Here is a 13303-nt window from a genome sequence, read left to right on the forward strand (position 1 = left end):
CCCTATCCCCCTATTACCCAATCTGCTTCTTACCCTATCTCTCCCTTACCCTACCTGCCTTGCCCTATCTCCCTCTTACCCTATCCCCCTATTACCCAATCTGCTTCTTACCCTATCTCTCCCTTACCCTACCTGCCTTGCCCTATCTCCCTCTTACCCTATCCCCCTATTACCCAATCTGCTTCTTACCGTATCTCTCCCTTACCCTACCTGCCTTGCCCTATCTCCCTCTTACCCTATCCCCCTATTACCCAATCTGCTTCTTACCCTATCTCTCCCTTACCCTACCTGCCTTGCCCTATCTCCCTCTTACCCTATCCCCCTATTACCCAATCTGCTTCTTACCGTATCTCTCCCTTACCCTACCTACCTTACCCTATTCCCCCCTCTTACCCAATCTGCTTCTTAGCATCTCATGTGCAAAAAACAGGTACTTCGTACTGAACGGGATACAACTAGGGGCACACACATCAACTCACAAGTTATAAGCATTGATTCATAGAATTCTCTGAAACACAACTTATCATATATATTTCTTTATATGATTTTTTGTATGCCTTAAGTATGAAATTTATATGCCAAACAGTGCATCAATTTACAAACATATATGAATTGATTTGTTCTGAAGTCACATGTAAATAAAATTCTTAACATCAAAAAACGATTCTTGTTAAATAAACAGTTAGAAACTAAGATTTTGTTATTTTTCACATTCTGACTAATGTTCACATTATTTCCTTTTTTCCACACACATTATCTTGATAATCTGATAGGTTGATGGGTGTTGTATTCCTATCCTTTACTACGCGTTTCGGGCGTCACTTTGCCCTTCTTCAGGTAAACATTATCTGGATATTAATGTTCTGTGAGTTTAAACAAAAAGAGAGTAGGGTTAAGTCCTATGTATCCAATCTGATTCATATAGGATTTCTATATAAAGAACTGTCAGTAAATCAGTAACAAATCTGCACAAACCTGTGGCTCTATTGGGCCACTGATTGTTCCCTTCCTCAGTTTCAATCGAGGAATCTGTGAAGAGATATATCTTGATTACAAACATGCTGATTTTATTAGCCTCTAAAAGCTGGAGTTTAAATACGTGTAGTGAGGAAGATTCTTAGTAGTAGGAGTTTGTAGTGGGGCACAGCACAGATTTATGCGTCTGATCCCACACAAACAAAGGGGGTGGGACAGGGAAGAAAAGAAAAATAACAGTCCTGCTAGGCCGTCTGTCATTCGGGTCAAGCAAGAGCAGTAACAAGAAGTGCAGGGAGGGGTGTAGGTCGGGGCAGTAGGGAAAATGCTAGGGGGGAAGGGAGAAGGAGGAGGGGGAAGAAGAGGACCAATGGGGCTAGCCAAGTGCTAAGGGAAGGCCAGGTGGGCAGGTGCCAGGGGAAGCAGGGAGTGAGGAGCACATGTGAAGCGCGAGGACGGGAGTGGGCAGGCGTGGTACCGATGCACATCCCACCAGGCTTGTCAGGGGAAAGGGTCCCGAAAGAGCAACTGCAGGTTTTGGGGGGGGGGCAGGAAGACAGGATGCTGCAGTATATTGGGTGAGGAGGGCTTGGTGACCTGCGGAGCTCAGAAGGGACCAAGCAGCCAGTCAATGTGACAGAGGGGGGCATTAGCAGTGGGGGGATGAAGAAGAGAAAGATCAGGCCAAGAGAATCTTCTGTAACTTAAGAAGATCAGGCAGAAGCCTGAGAGGGGCTGGTCCTGCAAAGGAAAGAGATCTACCCCACACCCTCTGCATGGAATAGCATATGATCTGCAGAGAATTGCAGCTAGATGGCTGAAGGTCTCTAAGAGGGAGGCATTTTGGGAAAGAGTCAGATGCAGTGTGGTCCCTGGTTCCAGAAATTGGATGATACAGAGGGTCTTGAACTTGATCCGCGCAGCCACCGGGAGCCAGTGCAGATATTGTTGGGCTTCAGAGATGCAGTCCCTGGACTTGAGGCCAAGGATAAGTCTTGCAGTCCTATTCTAAATTAGTTGAAGGGGGTGAAGGGAGGATTAAGGTAGATTGAGGAAGAGGCTGTTGCAGTAGTCCAGCCTGGAGAGGACCAGAGCTCTGGAGAGATGGAGTTTCTGTATGTCTGTAGGTCCAATTTTCTTCTTAGATTCTTCATCTATTGTGAGTTCATTACAAACAGGGCTCGAAATTAGGATTGGATAACCTGGAATTACAAGCAGTGCCTGGGAATCCAGCAGTAACCGGTCACCAGGAGCTACGACTACGGAACAAGGAGCTAGTTTATAGCGTTATATTAGTTGGCCTGGGGGAGCCAAAAGCAGCTCCTGGTAACTGTTGGTTTTAAGCTCACCGGTCTCTTCTACATTTGATTTGAGTCACATACTTAAAGCAATCAGGCTGACACTTATTGTAATATAAAGCAATTATATTGATGGTAATAAATACAAAAATCTAAGAAAAATAGAAATGTTAAGGCCTATCTGGTGACATTACTTCACAAACAGTAATTAATTAAAAATACATTATTTAACAATTGCATCTCAAGTGATGTACTATTCCATTTATTGTGCAATGAAAACAGTTTCCAAACACTGTGCAAAAACTTGAAGCTGGCCTTATTAATCATTGTAAAGAGAGCCACACATCATTTGAGTCTTGAAGTCAACCTTTCAGCAAGTTCAGGTTTGGAAGGTCAAAATAATTTTGCAATGTTTCATGGCAAAGACTGGGACATGGAAACAAAATCCGGATTAATTCCATGCGTTTGCATGGCCAGCATATTCAATGTCAGATCTTTCACAAATTAAAAATCCATCTGCTGGAAGCTTGGCTTTGCCACTCACCGTTTGCTTCTTTTGGTAAACTCCTTGTTGTAACGAGGCATCCCGAAAATTCCTGCAGATTTAGCTTGTTCCCTTCCAACGTTCTTGTTGTGTGCAAGTACAGCCAGCCTTGTTCTGGCCTTCTTACCGTCTGTGCCAAAATGCAAACTTTTAAGCCTGCACTTTAGGCACATATTATGGAAAACCTCGAAATCTCAGTGTGACAGAACTCGGAGAGTTCCCCATGTCTCTTGAATGCGTTTTCTCATACACAATCATCTCAAGGGCTGTGTGAGGAGGGAAGCCTGGAATCAACCACCTTTTCTTATGCTCCTGCTCCTTGCTCAATGGTCCATGTGCACATTTGTGGAAATGTTTGTTTCTTTCTAAGAGTTTATGTCAGAACAATGGTGTATCAATGAATGCCATTTTTGAAGCAGCATATCTACAGATCCATCAAATGTTCTTGAGCTCCACCAAAGACGGTTGCTGATAGACTGTGGCCAATTTAAAATGTTTTCTGTAGCCTTTATTTCCCAGCAACTGTAATTTTTTTCGATGTGACATACATCATATTGATGCTTTATGCCTGGGAACTGCTCTCGCATGGCCTTGGCTATTGACATGTGCCTGTCAGTAGCTATCAGGTCTATTCACATTCCTCTGGATTGCAGAACTTGAATGGATTTAATAAAACCATATATTTCCATGGCAACAGAAGATGTACATTCAGATACATGCACAACAACTGCGCTCACAATTGTCTTGGTTTCCATGTTTTGGAAGTGGCAAGTGCAGTATTTAGCAGAAAAACCTGGACTGTCGTACTGTCCATCACCGGCAATCCAGAGCCTTTTACCAGCGAGAGCGTTGTCTATTGACATCTGTTTGAGTGTCCATGCCTGGCTAATAGCGGGGAACAAGGAATCCTTCTGATATTTATAGTACTGGGTTTTTGAAAGGAACTCAAGTCCCACAAAGTTAGAAAAACCTGAAATTGTACTGTACGTTGATCCGCTAAACAACCAAGCAGATGAACAAAGTACATTTCCAGCAGGCACTCTTCCAAGTGTAGGTTTAGCAGACCATGAAAATGTGTTATGGTGGAGTACACAGCTACCCTTCATCTTCAGGTTGGTGTTTTGACTACATGAGTAAACATCACCAATGGCTCCCCAGAAATCCTCCTACACAATTTATGATCACATTTAATCATTTTCATAATCTCGATCAGGCAGCAGTTGAATACAATGTATTTTGGTTCCTTTAACAACCAATCGTCCAGAAGTATACTGGTTTGCAATTCCAAGGTGGTGCATAAGTCCTCAACATTAGGAAGAGTGAAGTCCACATCACGAGCACAATCGTCTTTCAGTAGTGAAGATGCTTTGGTTATTTCTGTCTATGATATTTCCGATTTCTCTACTTGATACTTGATTTCTGCACTTACCCTTGCACTTGCCACCAGTTGGCCGCACTTTTTTATTTATTTGTTTTACTGTGTGATCCCATGTACTGCACTGCCCCCTCCCTTTTCCCCTCACACTTTTCCCCTCCCTCCTCCCCTGTCACCTGGCCTAGTAAGAACGTCGTCTCTGTCTTCCCCTTTGTTCCCCCTCCCTTACCTCATTGAGCCTTGAAACACTTGTGTATAGGCGCGTTATAAATGCCATATCATATCATCAGATCATATCATGTATTGGGGAAACAGGGAACATTGTCTGTTTCTTAAACAGCTTTTTTTAGAGGGTTAAAGGGTGTGGATTGTGTAAGCAGTGCTGCAAGCAATTCTGAAGGGTTACTTTCCATGGGTCGCTGCTGACATTCAATTCAATTTCCGGCCACTGGACATCTGCATCATGAAACTGAATCTTGCGAGGACCCTGCTGAGCCTCAAAGTGTAGCTGCTCCCAGTTGACAGTGGTTTGGCAAGTGACATCATTAGTTTGTGTAGCTGTCTTTATGCTCCTGTTCTTCCGAGGCCTCTAATCGAAGAGAATACAACCATGCTTCATTTATACAGAATATATGAATTACAACATGAAAATGTAATATCAATGAAATAACTGATAAACAACTTATTTTTTTTAAAACCTTTCTGTTATGTACCTGTGTTTTCCAAATTTTCCATGAAACAAGTCAAATTGGATTTGCTGACCTCCAGATGTGCTGAAAAACAGCACTTTGAAATTGCATAAACCTCGAAATGTGCTCTTCCACTTAAAGAATCATATATACATATTCACATATATAACAAAATGTCACTATGGAAACAATTAAAATATATTAAATATTACATCACAGTTAAAATGGAAGACAACTGATATTTTACAATAGTGCTTTAGAGTAAGGCATTCGAAGCATTACGATGGGCCAGGGGGGAGAGAGGATAGTGGTAGGACCCCACCCCAATATAATCAACCCACATAGTGTAACCCAAGGCACAAGCAAGACTGCCTTTTTGTACAGGTGTTAGTGCATTCTGTGTAGATGTTAGTAACCATAGTTTGTAAACAAGGCCTGCAAAACATATTGATTAAATTGTGGCCCCTTTAATGAACTGTAATGTTATTTTGTTTAACCAATTCAATTTTTCACTAAGCAGCTAAAGTTTATAAACGAAAACATACACCATCATATAGTGAAAGGGTTTATGTTATTCAGTGACAAAGTACATTTTTCTGAAGGTTTACTTTCACTGTTGCATGCGTTTCTGCAATAAATATTTCAAGGTTGTTGATCAAATGCTTTGGAATTTGCTGACAGTATTATTAAAAAAATAAGTTATCTTAAATGTAGAAAAGATATTGTTAATCAATAACTCTGTTATTATAGTATGAATTAATAACTTATCACTTCTCATACGTCATCCTCCAGATCGGTTGCAGTAGAAGAATAGTACGTTGTTGAAGTTCCAGGCTCCGCCCATATAACAGTAAATGTAATAATAAAGATGTAACATCTAAAAAAGAAATTGCATGTAAAAGAGCGTTGATATTGACAAAGAAGCCTGCAAGCCAGTTTGTTTCAAAAGCTAATATACCCAACAATACTCAATATGTTTTAAGTTGAACTTGAAGAAATACATATTTTGTATATTTTCATTGATAGAATATTCTAAAATAGTTACTTGAAAGGTGAGTCAGGTTGCTGTTGACCCCGGAATAGTGGTCGATGTAGCATCACAGTCCTTTAATCGATGAATATATTCGTACTATTGTTCAATAGAATAGTATTATAATTTAGGCCACATAAAAAATGATTTCAAAAGTTGGTGTGCAAGTTGCTAGGCCTCACTGTTAGGATTGTGACGTGTCTGTGGTTTCATCCATGGTGACAGTCTATAATTCCATCAGTGCGGTCTACCTAAAGACAGACATGGACATTTTTAAAAAATGACCTATTTTTAAAGGACGCAATGTGAGTGTGTGTTTGGAAAGACTCCCATTACACCGGACTATTCGAGTAGCGAGACACAAAGTCATCTAAAGTTCAAAATGTACAAACCCCAGAACATGGTGTCACAAAGGAAACTTGGGTAATAAAATATCAATGGAAATATTCCCCAAAAACTGAAAACCATTCATTAGGTCACCTGTACACAGACTATTTCCATACATTGAGTGGGCCTTTATAAGACATATTTCACAGGCAAATTTAGAAAATGGTCAAATTCATTTAAAAATTCAGCGCCCACTACTCACCTGGGTCAGCGTGTGCTGAAATTCAGTCGGAACTGCATTGGGAAGACATTTGCGAAGCAGTATTGGGTGACACTTTTTAGTGTACTGTGATGGTTCGTACATATCTTTTGAGAGGTGCATGCTGCAGACGCGAAATTGATTGCCCCTCACATCATCCAGGACATCCTTGGCTCTGCTTTCAATTTCAGACACTTGAAATCTGCAGCTCAAGAGCCTTTTTCTTTGTAAATTTAAAGCCTTTGGAAATACATGCAGGACGGTGCTCTGAATTATCACTCTGGCGTGGCTGACTTCTTTCCTTTCCAATCGACCCTCCCAGGTCCAACTTGGGTCCTTCCTCTCTGACGTCTTCTTCTCCACCTGTGGTGTTCCCCAGGGATCTAATCTCTCTCCCTGGCTTTTCAACTAGTACCTGTCACTCCTTGCCCACTGCATCGCCGCCCTCTAACCCAACTTTCAGTGCTATGCGGACGATACCCAGCTCATTTTCAGGCTACCCTCGGCCTCCTCCTCTCCTTCCCTCATCTCTGACTGTCTGTCTGCTATCCAGGTATGGTGTGCCACCAATGACCTCTGCCTTAATGCCAGTAAGACTGAGATTCTACTCATTGGCACACCCACTCCCTCCTTCCCTGCAGCTCTCTGGCCGGCCTCTCTTGGCCCTCTTCCTGCTCCTACCTGCAAGGCTAAAAACCTCGGGGTCATCTTCGACTCTACACTCTCCTTCTCTCCTCACATATCTGACGTCTCTAAGAAGTCACACTTCCAGCTGCACCTCCTCAGAGGTATTCTTCCCTTCCTCTCCTTCCCCCGGAAGCTCACTGTCTCCCGAGCCCTGGTTCTCTCGAAGCTGGACTACTGTAACAGCCTCTATCTTAATCTGCCTGCCTCCACTCTCCGCCCTCTGCAAATCATCCAGAACAGAACTGCGAGACTTGTCCTTGGCCTCAAGCCCAGGGACCGTATCTCTCCAGGACTGAAATCTCTACACTGGCTCCCAGTGGCTGCGAGGATTAAGTTCAAAACCCTCTGCATTATCCACAAGGCCTTCTGGGGCCTGGGGCCAAAATACCTTCAACTCTCTCTCCCTAAATATCTTCCTTCCAGAGCCCTTCGCTCATCCGTCTCCAACTCCCTCAGGGTCAGCCGCTTCTCAAAGCAACGAGCTGGGGGTAGATCTCTCTCCGCGGCAGAGGCCTCCCTCTGGAACAGCCTTCCTGCCTCCCTGAAACTTGAGGAGAACCATCTACGGTTCCGGAAGCACCTCAAAACCTTCCTCTTTGCCTCTGCCTTCTCTGTCCCTCTCCCCCGCTAAATTCTACACTGAAATTGCACTGAATCTGCAACTGGGCCACTCTCACCGACCTCGGTCCTGGGCCCAGCCACTCTCCACTTGCACTGCCTCCCTGGCATTGCATCCCCTGCACTGCGGGACTGTCTCTGTATCCCTACAGCCCCCCCTTCCCAGCACTTGCCTGCACCTACCTTGCACTTGCCACCAGCTGACCCTATTTATTTATTTTTTATTTTTTTTTATTCTACTTACTTGTACTGCACTTCCCCCTCCCCTTTCCCTTGCACTTTTTCCCTTCCCCTACCCCTGCTCTTGCGCAGTCTGAATGATACCTGGCCTAGTAGGATCGTTGTCTGTCTTCCCCTTGTTTCCCCTTGTTCCCCCCCCCGCCTCGTCGCGCCTTGAAACACTTGTGTATAGGCGCGTTACAAATGCCATATCATATATCATATCATTAGTGCAAGCCAAAACGATACAAGAAGCCATTGTTGGAATGTCCCTATGATCTGCTAAAGAAATATAAATACATATTACTAGAAAGTATCACAATGAGTAAATCAAACATCATATTCCTGTGATAATATAAAAATGTACTTTATAAAAAATGGCATCTAAAACAAATATGCATTGAAAACAAGCACTATGAAAGATTGCATTTGGAAACAATACTATGTAATGTTATGTGCTAATTACAGATATAGAAATGCATAGGACGGTTGATAATGGTGTAGACATTTTGAAAAAATAAAATGAGAATAGGATCTCCATTGAGTATAAAGCAATAGAAAGTGGCCATGCAGAGAATGCTGACACTACAGAAAACAATAGTGAAAGTTGACTTACCGTTACTTAGAAGAAGAGATGAGCCGACTCAGCGAGCAAGGTAAAAAGTGCAGAGCTGGTGATACCCGTTGTCATTCTCACAGATGTTTTCTTGTTAACTCCAACAGTGTTTATAAAGGATTACAGAACAGGGTGTGTATGTGAATATCTGACATGTTCGTTCACCCCCACCAGGCCTCTATGACAATGTCTGACCTCCTAAATCCCGCCAGTGCAGCCCCTTTGAGATCTCATGACCACAGGTAATTGATAGTGGAGGGCATGGATGTGGATGATGAGGCAAGCGCAATAGGCCCAGAACAAAGTCGTAGGACACAGACATAGGTTGATTGTAGAGACGGGGTCTTCAAGGGGGAGTCTGGAGACTCTGGGTTGGCCACGTGGATATAGGTGCTCATGAGAAAGAACCCTTTGTGCTGTACATGGTATTCAGCACCTTGAGCGTTCCCATCTTGCCAGGCCCGTTGCGAGCGCATGCCCACAGGTGCGAACAACCATTGATAGCGGAACGGTGGGTCGATGTGGATGAGGGGAGCGTGATAGGCCAGTAAACCTGTTAAAGCATATCAATCTTTTACGATACTCTTAGATATTTGGACGTGTTATGGACTTACAAAAAATATCTAACAACTGTTCAGATTAACTCATTTTTTATTTTGTTTATTTAGTTTTGTAAAGTGGATGGCAATGAAACTACAAATTATACTGTCGAGGTCGAGGTACTGTATGTATAAATCCATGGTATTGTCCGTGGTCAGTGGGGAATTCATTGCGAACCGCTCATACCACACAGGCACGATTTACTTGTTGAACGCGAAATCCCAGATTTCCATGAATCCACCATGTAAAGCCACGAAATGCCACATGTCTGTACCACCTGTGTAAGAGATACAGAAATAGTTTACTTAAATGAACCCAATAATTGTATTTTTTTACACTACCTTGTAAAATGTAAGGCATTGTTATGCTTTAAAAAGTACCTTTTCATGCAAAGTACTGACAGTACTTGTGATTTCCAGTAGGAATCAATTAGAAATGTGAATGCACATTCCAGCAAAAAGAGTTTGGGAAATACTTCCAAGTAAAAGAAACGTAATTGTTCGGACTATAAATCTAAAGATGAACACTTTGGTTTCAGATAAGAATAAGCAATTTATTCAATTTATAGAAATATTCTTTCGTCAACGATCAATCGAAGTTATATTGATGTAGGGGAACAACATATTATGTGAGTCGTCCCGGTCATCAAACACAATATATATAGAGTGAACTTACTCGTTACTGGATTACGAGGGCGAACTGTAGCTTGAAGTTCATGCATACGGAGCATCATCATTCGTTACAAGGATCTTGTAAGGCTAGCGGCCCTGAAGTCATGCAGCTCGGTAACGCATTGCGGTGGTGTGTCTTATTCATCAATGTAGGCTAAGCAGCCAGAGTTTTCTCTGCAACAGAAGTTCTCCACCAGAGTAGGCATAAACTAACAAAGATGGCAGGTACACCAGGTGGAAACATGTTCCAGGCGACTTCGTTCAGGCTCCGGTGTTTGATCCTCATGGCTTTCATCTGATATCACATCGTCTTGAGTTTTTTCTCTTTCAAGGATTTCCTCTTCTGAATATTCGGGCTCGTACAGTTAGGGCTGAATTGTTGCTATAGTTACTGAATAGTGAAGAAGCACAGAATCAACTGTGAGGTAAATAAATACTTTTTTGTTTGTGTACAGCAAAGAAAAGAGGTTTCCCATTAACACTGAATGTAAAAGAAAGACAAGTGGAGAAACAGCCACGTTACAAAAACACACCATGAAAAGACAAGATTAATAGGCTCAAACGTTGAAAGTTTGCAAGGACACGTGTGTAAATATGGTTTGGTAAAGACATTTGTCCATAATATACAAAATGAAAAGCAACTACCGAGTTAATTCATTTTATGCAGTATAAGACCTGTTCTCAGTGTGTCGTACTTGGCAGATAACTGAACAGAGCGGAAACAAGTCAGGGAAGCCCGAAATTAAATGCACTGACACAAAGGAAAAAGAAACTCCAATGTTTTGTGATCAGAAAGTGTTTGTTTACACTTGTCGAGGAACAAGGCATCTTGGCATTTCAATGGAGACACGTCAATAGATTGCACACAGAGGACTTTAACAGAGACGTGCATTGGCGGTGTGAAATGGGGCATGAGCTTCTAGTGATGTCAGCATTAGGGGCGGGGATCTGAATTTGTGCCGCAAGTGCTCTTGAACTTAGGGCGATGTGTCAACAGATAAGATTAGCACAAGATGGCGGTACCCAACCCGTCTTTTTCGCATGTGTTAAAGTGAGAAAAACTCAGGTAAGTTGCATTGGGCTTTTTTTAAGAACGATCGATGTATGATCTAAAATACATGCCCGGTCGACTGGGCCAATACAATTTCTGAGCAAACTACCCCATCAATAAATATCTATATCAACTAAACCTGGCAATATGTGCTCAGTTCCTTAAATTGTCAACATTCTGGTTTCATCATTTAACCAGAGTGTGTGATCCTGGGCAAATCATTTAATCACACTGGGCTTCATTACACGGAAGGCGGTAAGCCATGGCGCTATTAGCGCCATGGCTGCCGCCGGTACCTTACCGGGTCCGCCTTGGTGGATGGCGGAATTAGCGCCATATTCCAAGGTGTGTGGGGGCGCTAATTCCGCCATCCACCATTGCCCCTTCACCATTGCCAGTCAGCCCCATAGGGCTCCATGTTAATGGTGAAGGTGCTAATTACGGTACCGCAAATTGCGGTACCGTAATTAGCACCAAGGTCCCTTTGCGGGTCCCGTACTTAACGCCTGTAAAAACCAGGCATTAAGGGAGGACCCGCAAAGGGACCTCGTAGTAAGGCGGTAAGGGTTTACCGGTACCGGTGCCCTTACCGGTACCGGTAAACCCTTACCGCCTTCCGTGTAATGAGGCCCACTGTGTCTTATCTGCAGCTCTGCAAGTGATTCAGTTCATAGCTTATGTTAATATATCATGCTATTGTAGAAAAAAGCCTAATGACTATAGAGTTTCTCCATATATAATAATAGTGCAATTTACATATTTTGCAGCACAATGTTATTTGCCACTGACTGATGATGCTCCTTGTGGTGCCCTTTTGTGTGAAGTCCTTTCTGTTAAGGAAATCCATATGCAAATTAGGAGGTTTGCATGTATTTTGCCCCAGACAGCCTGGACAGTGATAGAGAATTTTAATTTCTGTGCTAATTCCCTTCAACCTTAGAGACTTTTGCTGGACTTAAGACTTTTTAATTTTAACCCTGGAGTGAGTGAGACCTTTTTCTCACTCTCTCATGTGTTTTCACCTGGTTTGGATTACGTGTTTCCTCTGTTTTTGGAGTCTGACAAACTCCATAGGCATCTGATTTTTTGTATGGTGACATTCAACACCTTCAGTGCAGTGTCACAGAGAAATCCTTTTGATTTCTCATAAGGTTTAACTACCTTTTCTTGTGTGAACTACTGTTCCCAAGAATAGTCAAGTGAAATTGACTTGACTTGCCTTTTCTCTTTGTAGGTCCAGCACACCCCATCTTATATGTGGAATGCTGGGGGGTTACTTAGTAGCCCCTTATCCTACTTTCCAATACAACATGTTTATGTTACCCTCCCTACTTTAAATGGCTGGTGGCAGTGGTTTACTTTTTCCTACCATTGAGACTTTCTACCGCAGGCTGAACCCTCAGCTGCAGTACAGAACCCACGGGTGACAAATTTTGTCAAAATGGCTCCCGTCTTCTTTATTTGCCATTTTGTTGTTTGTGTGGTCTTTCTTTGATTTTACTCTATGTGCTGAGACAGGTTTGAGCCCTTTGTTTGTCTTACCTTTGTTGGGCTTCAGCCCTGAAGCCCGCCCCTGGCTCCAGTGTGTCTGGGAGGACAGGATGTGAGGGAGGGTCCTGAAACTCCCTGTCCTTAGTCTCTAGGAGCGCCTAAATGAAACTAGTCCTGATTGGCAGGCAGCCACACTGCTGTGTGATTGACAGCGTAGGCTGTGCATGCATGGGAGAAACCTGCTTAAAAGGCAAGGGATTTGGGACTAAAGGCAGAGTTGATCACTGGAAGAACATCCGAAGAAGTAACCATGAACAAAACTTGCTGCATCCTCCTGGAACTTCAATTGCCTGGTGAATCCCTGCTGACCTCCTTTTTCACCTCGGCAGAGATGCTCTGACGGAACAACGTCTCCCCTTGGATTAGTGGGACCAACTAATCCTGAGACAAACTCCACTTGGCGCCATCCCCGACTGGCTGTGCCTCTCCTTTGCTGCAGAAGCCTAATGCCATGGGTCGAGTGTCCATAATAGAGAACAACGTCTGCCGCGGAACGAATCTGGCCAAAAGTTCCTGGAGCCTCCTAAGGGCACTCCAGAAGCACCAGAGTGCGGGACTGAGGGAGCATGCAGAGTCCACCCGGTGTCCAATGATCCGCATCAGTGCTGTTTACTAAGCGATGAAACCACGAAGTGCGGCTGAAACTGAAAGCGCCCCTAGTTGCGGACGACCTTCCAGGGGACTGCCGCGGGAGCCCTCCAGATGTCCTCCCTCTTGTCCCCAGAATTGAGGCTCAGGAACCAGGGTCTGCTTGGCTGTAGCAAGATGATATCCAGCTGGACCACTTTTTCTT

The sequence above is a fragment of the Ambystoma mexicanum genome, chromosome 5p (genome assembly GCF_040938575.1).
Source record: "Ambystoma mexicanum isolate Mex_15411 chromosome 5p, UKY_AmexF1_1, whole genome shotgun sequence".
Taxonomy (NCBI): Eukaryota; Metazoa; Chordata; class Amphibia; order Caudata; family Ambystomatidae; genus Ambystoma; species Ambystoma mexicanum.